Source organism: Nicotiana tabacum, chromosome 19 (genome assembly GCF_000715075.1).
Source record: "Nicotiana tabacum cultivar K326 chromosome 19, ASM71507v2, whole genome shotgun sequence".
In the NCBI taxonomy this organism is placed as follows: Eukaryota; Viridiplantae; Streptophyta; class Magnoliopsida; order Solanales; family Solanaceae; genus Nicotiana; species Nicotiana tabacum.
Window position 1 is genome coordinate 107,405,421 of NC_134098.1, and position 10,787 is coordinate 107,416,207.

Consider the following 10,787-nt stretch of genomic DNA (forward strand, 5'->3'; position numbering starts at 1 on the left):
TTAGTTTTCCTTTTTGTAAGACCTTGATCGGTCTCTTGTACATAACTTTTTCTGTTAATATATAATAGAAAAACTTCTTTTGAATGTCTTCTCAATTTTATGTTCAAACGTGTTTTGTGCTTTTGCCTTGTGAAAATTCTATTGTTGCAGCCTCTGTAATCAAGTGAACACTAGTTCAGACTTAGAACAAAACCCTTAGGTTTTTTTAGACACGCAAGGGTGAGTCCCCGAGTTCAATAATATATTCGAGATTTCGGATGGCTTGATCGATGCCATGACTGCACTGTTTTTATAACTAAGTTCGAGTATGTTTCGAACTTAGAATAGAAAAAAACCCTTAGGTTTTTTTATCAAATAATGGGTAATTTTTCGAACTTGCAGTAACATACCTCTTAAGGTTTTATGGCAAATCCTTGAGCTAAGTTCAACTCAACTTTATTTGACCTTGGAATAGTGGAACCCTTAGGTCCGAGTTGAGTGAGAATAAAGTCTCGAACTCTAAATTTATTGGCCCTTAGGCTCTTTTAGGTTGGGCCCATATGGCCTCTAAAAGACGGCTATTATTTCCCCCTTTCGGCTTAAAAGACAAAGTCCAATATCGGTTGAAACCCTTTTGCTTTTTGTGCCTTAGCATGTTTGTGTTAAAGATAGTTTGATACCTCTTAAGGTTTTTCGAGGGCTGATTTTATTGAAGCCCTTTTGATTGTTTGCCGAGGGTAGCCTTTTTTAAACGATTTTTCAGAGAATTTGAAGGCCTATCATTATTGCGGAATTCGGACGTCTCCGAGCCGCGTTATTTAGGACGTAGCCTTTAGTTTGGCCGTATCCTTGGGCTTATTTCCCAATAATATTTCAAACTTGTTTGAAATGTCAGTCCCCGAGAATGGTGGCCTTGGCCTATAGATCGAGGGGTGCCTCTTTGAGGTCTTATGAATTTGTGAATATACACTCGAATACGCCTATCATCGATGGTAGTCCCCGAGTGTATACTTGCACTTTGGCTCTTGATCCGTTTTTCTCAATATCATAAGCATAAAGTTTGTAAAGTAGATAATTTTCTTCAAGACACAAAATTTTTAAATGAAGAGAGAATGCTTCTTTGAGTAGTTTATACATGTGTACATGTTTTTCTATCGGGGATCAACTAATTTATATGGACACGGTTCACTTGACCGTTTGGTCCATTACAAAGCTTCCCTATCGAGGCCCTTTGACATGAAGTACTATTCTCGAGAATACATCATTCGAGGGTGATGCCCTACAGTATTCGAGGTTGATTGCAAAGAAGCCTTGGATACTATTGAATTGTCCTAAGGTAGCACATAATTATTGCCTCGTTAAAAACCTCGCCGGAAAAACCCAATTGGGATAAAAACCGATCTAAGGGAAAAAGAGTGCAACGCGTACTTTAAAACTTGAGGTCTCGATGTTTTTGGTCGAACTCCTACAATGAGTTAGCGTCGAATATATATAGACGAAAGAAGGGAGAAAGTCATACCTTAACAATAATATCATTTGAGAAGTGATATGTTCAAGTTGTTTGGTAATGGTTCGCCGTCCATCGTTCCGACTTTATAAGACCCTTTTCCGACTATATCGAGGACTTGATAGGGTCCTTCCCAATTGGGGCCGAGCTTCCTTTCATTAGGATCTCGAGTATTGATGGTGACATTCCTTAGGACTAAGTTCCCGACCCTGAAGTGGCGAAGGTTGGTTCTTCTATTATAGCACCTTTCGATTCGTTGCTTTTGTGCAGCCATTCGAACAAGTGCCACTTCTCATTTTTCATCTAGTAGTTCGAGGCTAGTATTCATAGCCTCATGGTTCAATTCCTCCGATGCATGTCGAAACCTTACGCTGGGTTCTCCGACTTCGACTGGAATTAAGTCTTAGAGCCATACACTAAGGAAAACGGAGTTGCCCCTGTACTGGACTTCGATGTTGTTCGATACGCCCAAAGGACTTCGGGCAAAATTTCTCTCCATTTCCCTTTAGCTTCGTTCAACCTTTTCTTCAGGTTTTGGATGATAGTCTTGTTCGTCGATTCGGCCTATCCGTTCCCACTAGGGTGATACGGTGTTGAGAATATCCTTTTTATTTTATGGTCTTCGAAAAATTTTATCACTTTACTGCCGATAAATTGCTTACCGTTGTCGCATACTATTTCTTCGGGTATCCCAAATCGACACACGATGTGATCCCAAATAAAGTCTATAACCTCTTATTCTCTCACTTTCTCGAACGCCTGCGCTTCAACCCATTTAGAGAAATAGTCAGTCATAAATAAAATGAATTTAGCTTTACCTGGGGCCGATGGAAGGGGGCCGACGATATCCATCCCCTATTTCATGAATGGCCATGAGGATAGGACTGAATGAAGTTGTTCTCCGGGCTGATGGATCATCGGTGCAAACCTTTGACATTTATCACATTTTTGAACAAACTCCTTAGTATCATTTTCCATGCTATCCCAGTAGTATCCTGCTCTAATAATTTTGTGAATCAATGATTCGATGACAGAGTAGTTCCCACATGTGCCTTCATGGACCTATCGTAAAACGTAATCGGTGCCTCCTGGTCTTAAGCACACTGCCAAAGGTCCATCGAATGCTCTTCTGTATAATGTTCCATCTTCAGCCAGTGTGAATCGACCAAATTTGGTTCGTAAGGTCCTCGACTCTTTAGGGTCCGATGGGAGCTTTTCATTCTTCGAGTATTCAATATATTTATTTCTCCAATCCCAGGTTAAGCTTGTAGAGTTTACCTAGGCATGCCCTTCCTCAATCACGGATCTCGAGAGTTGAACGATAGTCCTCGAGCTGATCTCACCTTTCTCGACCGACAATCCTAAGTTTGCTAGCACATCGGCCTCACCGTTTTGTTCTCGGGGTAGATACTGTAAAGTCCATTCCTTGAAATGTTGCAAAGTTCCCTGCAACTTGTCCAAATACCTTTGCATTCTGTCCTCTCGAACTTTGAAGGTTTTGTTTACTTGGTTCACCACAAGTAAAGAGTCACACTTGGCTTCAATGACTTCTGCCCCCAGGCTTTTAGCTAGCTCGAGACATGCAATCATGGCATCGTACTCGGCCTCATTATTAGTCAACCTAGAAGTTTTGATAGATTTCCTAATAGTGCTACCTGTCAGCGGCTTCAACACGATGCCTAGCCCGGACCCCTTCACATTTGAAGCAACGTCTGTGAAAAGGGTTCATACCCCTGATAACGTACCCGATTTCAACAAGAGTTCCTTTTCAACTTCGAGTACGAGGGTTGATGTGAAATCGACCACGAAGTCCGCTTAAATTTGAGACTTGATGGCCGTCCGGGGTTGATATTCGATATCGTACCCACTGAGTTTGATGGCCTATTTGGCCAATCGGCCCGACAGTTCGGGTTTGTGCAAAATATTACGAAGTGGGTAAGTGGTTAATACGCATACGGGGTAACATTGAAAGTATGGTCTTAACTTTCTTGAGGCGCTTATCAGTGCAAGGGACAATTTTTTTAAGTGTGGATATCTATTTTCTGCTTCTCCTAAGGTTCGACTTACATAATAAACGGGAAATTGCGTACCTTGCTCTTCCCGAATTAGGACACCACTTACCGCGATTTCTGATACTGCCAAGTACAAGTAAAGTTTCTCATCTGCCTTTGGAGTGTGAAGTAGTGGTGGGCTCGATAGGTATCGCTTCAACTCTTCCAATGCCTGTTGGCATTCCGGGGTTCAGGCAAAATCACTCTTCTTTTTGAGTAAAGAGAAAAATCTGTGGCTTCGATCTGATGAACTCGAAATGAATTGGCCTAAAACGGCTATCCGTCTAGTTATCCTCTGTATGACTTTTACATTATCCATGACGGCGATGTCTTCGATGACCTTGATTTTATCGGGGTTGATCTCTATCCCCCGATTTGATACCATGAAGCCGAGGAACTTGCCCGAACCAACCCTGAAGGCACATTTCTCGGGGTTGAACTTCATGTTGTATTTCCTTAAAATCTCGAACGTTTTCTGCAAATGAGCCAAATGGTCCTCTGCGCGCACGGACTTAACTAGCATGTCATCAATATAAACCTCCATTGATTTACCTATTTGTTCTTCGAACATTTTATTCACTAGGCGTTGGTAAGTAGCTCCTGCATTTTTTTACCCGAAGGGCATTACATTATAATAATATGCTCCATACTTGGTGATAAATGAAGTCTTTTCTTGGTCTTTCGGGTTCATTTGGATTTGATTGTACCCGGAATAGGCATCGAGAAAAGTAAGGATCTCGTGGCCGGCCGTGGCATCGATCATGCGATCGATGTTAGGCAGTGGAAAAGAATCTTTAGGGAATGCCTTGTTTAAATCCTTATAATCTACACACATTCTAAGTTTGTCCCTTTTTTTAGGGACTACAACTACATTGGCTAACCGATCGGGATATTTCACCTCCCGAATGGATCCTATTTTGAGGAGTTTAATTACCTCGTCCTTTATGAATTCGTGCTTTACTTTGGACTGGGGTTTTCTCTTTTGCTTCACCGATTTGAATCTAGGGTCCAGGCTTAGCCGATGTGTCGTTACCTCCGGTGGAATCCCTGTCATGTCTAAATGGGACCAAGCAAAATAATCCATGTTATCAACAAGAAATTGAATAAGTTTTTTCCTGAGTTCGGGGGTTAATCCCGTTCCCAGGTATACCTTTCGCTCGGCCAGGTACTCGATCAATATAACCTGTTCCAGCTCTTCGACCGTTGACTTTGTGGCGTCTGTATCTTCGTGAACAACAAAAGTTCGGGGGATCAGAAAATCATCCTCTTCTTCTTCTTCTTCTTCTTCTTCTTCTATCTCTCGCTTCCCTGATTCGGTCGAGGCTGGTGGCTGTGATTGCTATTTGACATCCTGTTTATCTTTGATGCTCGACCGTTCCGAGGTTGATAGTGTCAATATCGAGGTCACCTCATCGATCGCAAATATTTCCTTTGCAACATGCTGCTCCCTGTATACTATTTTTACACTGTCCGACATCGGGAATTTCATCATTTGGTGGAGAGTCGAAGGGACTACCCTCATATTGTGGATCCAAGGCCTTCCGAGCAGGGCATTGTACCTCATGTCGCCCTCGATTACGTGGAACTTGGTATCTTCAATGGTTCCAGCCACGTTCACTGGTAGAATAATCTCCCCTTTAGTTATTTCACTGGCTATATTGAAACCGTTTAAGACTCGAGCTGCGGGTACGATTTGACTTTATAGGTCGAGCTGCTCCACGACCCTCAATCAGATGATATTTGCCGAGCTACTTGGATCCACTAAAACACACTTAACCTGAACTTTATTTAATAAGATAGAAATTACCAGAGCGTTGTTTTGGGGCTGAGTAATGCCTTCTGTTTCTTCGTTGTTGAATGATAAAGTGCCTCCGGGCACATAATCTCCAGCTCATTTTTCCCTAGTGATTGATACCTTAGTGCGCTTGAATATGGGTCCATGTGGGATGTCGACCCCACCAACGATCATATGAATGATATGTTGGGTTCCTCATGTTCATTTTTCCTATTAGCGTCCCTTTCTCTGAAATGATTCTTGGCTCGATTGCTGAGGAACTCTCGAAGGTGGCCCTCATTGAATAGACGGGCTACCTCCTCCCTTAATTGTATGTAATCCTCGGTCTTGTGACCATGCATGCCATGATACCTGCACATTAAATTTGGGTTTCTTTGGGAAGGATCAGTTTGTATGGGTTTGGGCCACCTAGTATCTCTGATCCTTCCGATTGCTGAAACAATGCCCGATGCATCGATGCTAAAATTATATTCCGATAACTGAGGTGCCTCTATGGGATCGACTTACTTGTCGAAACCACTTTTGCTCATAGGCCCCCGAGAATTTTGTCCTCGGTCACTTCTTCGACCGTTTCGGGCGGAATTGCGTCCTAGACCATTGTTCCTTCGATCTGCGGTATATGGTTGATATCGGTCCTTGTTCGACCTTGGCTCCCTGTTGACATCCCTCTAGGTTTTAACTATCGACCTATTTGAATATACTGAACCTGGAAGGGGATCCTAATTGGTCGTCCTCGACCCTGATCTTTGACTGATATCGATTGTGTACATCTGACCAAGTTATAGCTGGATACTCGATCAAATTTTGTTTCAACTATCGTGATGCTATCGAACTCTGTTCGTTCAACCCTTTGGTGAAAGCTTGAACAACCCAATCATCTGTGACCGGTGGCAACTCCATGCGTTCCATTTAAAATCGGGACACGAACTCCCTTAGCATTTCATTATCCATTTGTCTTACCTTGAAAAGGTCCGATTTTCTCGTTGCGAACTTTATGGCCCCGGCATGTGCCTTTATGAAAGAATCTACTAACGTGGTAAATGAATCGATGGAATTTGGTGGCAGGTTGTGATACCATATCATTGCTCCCTTCGAAAGGGTCTCTCAGAATTTTTTCAACAACACAGATTCAATTTTATCATCCTCTAAATCGTTACCCTTGATGGCGCATGTATATGAAGTAACATGCTCGTTGGGATCGGTAGTCCCATTGTATTTGGGTATGTCTGGAATACGAAACTTCTTTGGAATAGGCTTCGGAGCCGCACTTGGAGGAAACGACTTTTGTATAAACTTCTTCGAATCCATCCATCTCAAGGTTGGAGGTGCCCCTGGTATCTGATCAACTCGAGAGTTGTATGTCTCCTCTTTTTTATCGCTGGCTTCGATTCTTTTCTCCCCTGATTCAATTCTTTTGGTGAGCTCCTCAAGCATTTTCATTACCGCAGGGTTAGTCTCCGATTCGTTACCATTCGACCTTTTCGATACTGGCTCGGTACGGCAAGTGATTTTCGGCTCGACCCTATTCGGAGCTCTATGTTGATTTTATAACCGAGCAATAGCGGCTTGCTGAGCCTGAAGCATCTCGAATATCAATTGGAGACGGACTCCTTCGTTTCCTCTGCCCTGTGTTCCTTGGCCACTAGATCGGCCTTCTCTGCGTACACTTCCATCGAGATCTGCGCCTAGGCCCACGTTTAGAGCAACGTGCGAACTGACATCGACTGGGTTGGCAACCGGTGCTGCCCCGAGATTAGCCTGTGGCACCTCGATTCCTGGAGCAATCACATTTTCGTTTTCATCGTGGAATCCGAGGCTATTGTTACCATGTGTGGATGCGTTTTGTGAGTTTGACATGTTTTAACCTGAAAGCAAAGGCATTCAACAAGAGCAAGCGTAAAAAAGTGTGTTTTACCAAAACTAGTACTGAACAATCACTATTATCCTTAGCCCCACGGTGGGCGCCAAACTGTTTACTCTAAAATTCGAGTAACAATTAAACTTATTTAGTGGTTTTAAGGATACGTGATTCAATCCAATACCAATTGACAAACAAGGAATTGAATAGATAATCTGAATAGTAAAATAAATCAAACCAGTGTTCTAGCAGTGCTTTCGACCTCGATTCGAGATGGTCTCGAGGTTGAATAAGAAGAACAGTAAAGAACAGAGGATAAACAATGAGGAACCGTAATGGATAGTAAGAAGAATAAAAAATAACGTTTTTGCATATCTTTATTAGTTAATTAATGCCATACAAATGAATGGGGTCCCTCTTTATATAGTAGATGAATCCTAAATATGGTACAATCCTAATAACGGAAACAAATCCCATGATTGACGTCAATAACCGCTTGATTCAATCTGTTCCGGAATTTCCGCCGAGATCTTCGGTCGGTTGCTAATATCTTGCCATTCCGTTATTATGCCATACTCGAAGTCGGTCATGCTCGGTCTCAATCTTCAGTGAGCACTTCGATTTTCATACTTCATACTCTGCCATTGAGCCCGAACCTGGTCTATTACGAGTTTGCTCTCGAGGCAGCTCCTCGTACCTACGAAATCTGACATGCCCGATTTCGACCTTATATAACAGTAATATTAATAGAGTAAAGTTATTCATTAATTCAGAATTTCAAATAGAAACAAATATATGAGCTCATAGATAGGCTTTTACTACTTGGTGATTTTCGGAATGTACTCGAGCTGTTGAAGAGAAAAAGTTCGAACTAGTTGCGCATTTGCATCCTCGTCTCACTTGAACAAGACAAATTTCAGATTAAATGTTCCAAACAGACTAATACTGTGTGCTTGTTCCAAATTAATAAGCTTTGACGATCCTCTTGGACCCGAATTAGACAGTGATCTCTAGTTGGAAATTAGTGGGCTTGCAAGAATCAAACGATAGTGGTGCTTGATCCTCTGCCAAGTGGTACGCATGTAACACGGAGCCCGTTTGGATTAGCTGATTATAAAGGGATTTTTTTATTCCTATACATTATTTGAAACCTTATTACGATAAATGTTCATGTTTTGTTATTTACCCGACATACACAAGTTTTGTTTACAAAGTATATACATCCACCTTAAAAGGCTCCAAAAACCATTATTAGTGCCTTCAATCAAGGGATTTAGTTACACCCTTTTCTTTTTTTTCCCCTCCTCTTTTCTTTCCTTATTTTTCTGCAATCATCGGCAGTCTCTTCTCTGCAATCTTCACCTTCTTCGAGCATAAGAATCTTCTCTTGTCGAACTTATTTTCACTTCTTCGAGCATATGAAATGGGAAAATTATAGTATAAGAATAAAAGACAGAGTTGACAAGGTGTGAACACGGACGCGGCCAATATTCCTTTCTTCCTTCTTCTTTTTTTTTTTAAAAAAAAAAACTTAGGCAAAATTTATGTTATAACATCAACGAATACCTTGGTAGAGTACTCCAACACTCATATATCACTCTTTCTGTAATGGTATAACGGAGAAGGATTAGAAATCAAAGCAAGAATAACAAGTAAAACTTACCACTTATACTAAAGATACAGTGGTTTTCTGAAACAAGTAAAGCTTTGAAAAATGCAAGAGAAGGAAAAAAGAAGAGAATGATGGAGCTTTAACTTACTGTCCGTATTATGAGCCTTGGACAAAAGCAAGAAGAGAAGCAAATAAACTCCAAGGGTTTAGATCTGGTTTTCACGACATAGTATTAAACCACTTTTGGAGCATACGAATCTTCTCTGCACTCTTCACCTTCTTCGAGAAGATATAAGTTTTATTGTAACCTTACTAAGGGAGCATTCCATATTAAGAAAAGTAAAAAGAAAATGAAAAACAGATTAAAACTCTGACAGTTTGAGCAAACATATGCCTACAATATTTTGTATCTAATTTATAAAACTTATCTACAACTTTCATACATTATTTCTACACAGTTAAATACAACTACAATATCATACAATTTAAATACAAATTTTATACAATATGCCTTTTGTATAATTTGTATCTGATTTATACATAGTAAAAATAAAATTTCATACAACTAATTATATATTATACAACTTATCTATAATTTTCATACATTATTTCTACTTAGTTATATACAACTATAATATCATACAACTTAAATATAATTTTTATACAATATTGTTCAACTTTCATACAATAATTAAATAAAAAAAAAATATAAACAACAGAATACAATTTTTCTACAATTTTACTACAATTTCGTAAGTATAATGTATATTATGTCTTCTTCTTCTTCGAGTTTCAATCTGAAATTCAGCCAAAATCAAGTCTAATCTTCACCAAAGTACCCTCAAAATTGAGATATAAACTCCAAACCATATTCCCTATTATTTGCAACGATACCCAATCCAAACAAATAATGGTTTTTGAAAACTCGAATTCGAATTCAAAGCTTCAAAACTTTTTAATGGCTGTCAATGGCGGAATTGCTGTTCTATTTTCCTTTGCTTTACATTTCTGGAATTAGGGATTGAGAGATAGAGAAAAACGTAGAGAGAATTCCCAATTGTTTGCAACAACACCCAATTCAAACAAATACTATTTTTTGAAAACCCAAATTCGAATTCAAAGCTTCAAAGCTTTTTAATGGCTGTCAATGGTAGAATTGCTGCTCTCTTTTTCTTTGCTCTACATTACTGGAATTAGGGATTATATATATATATATATATATATATATATATATATATATATATATATATATATATATATATATATATATAGAGAGAGAGAGAGAGAGAGAGAGAGAGAGAGAGAGAGAGAGAGAGAGAGAGAGAGAGAGAGAGAGAGAGAGAGATAGAGAATAAGGATGCGAAATAATTGATTGCTAATATAAATGGATACTCATTTAATTCTTAAAGTGTATATAATTGGTAAATTTGTATATAGGATGTAATTAAATTGAAACTTGAGTAGGGAGGGTAATAAAGTTTTCAATAGTGTATAGGTATATAAAAATTCCGATTATAAATAGCTGATAAGCTTGAAGTGCTGAAAAATATTTTAAGTGTTGAAACGGATTTTTAAAATAAGCATTTACGTGTTTGGATAGACGTGCTGAAATTGATAATAAGCAGTTGATATGTTTGGTAGAAAAGTGGTGATAAGCTGTTCTCTTGTTAAAAAGACTAAAATACCCTTAAAGTTTTTGCAAAAAAAAAAAAAAAGAATTAAAAAGTTTCTTTGTAGAGAAAATGATAAACAACGAATATGGAAAAAAATTAAAAAAATTATTTTGGGAAAAATATTTTGTAAATTAAAAAATATTATTAAGGATAAAGTATTAAAAGTCCTGGTCAAACTAAAAATGCTTATAAGCTGAAAAGTCATAAGTTGGGGGTGACCAACTTATGACTTATGGCTTATTTTAACTTATAAGCACTTTGGATTTTTACCAAACACGTAGAAAAACCAAAACGTGCTTATAAGCTTAGCCA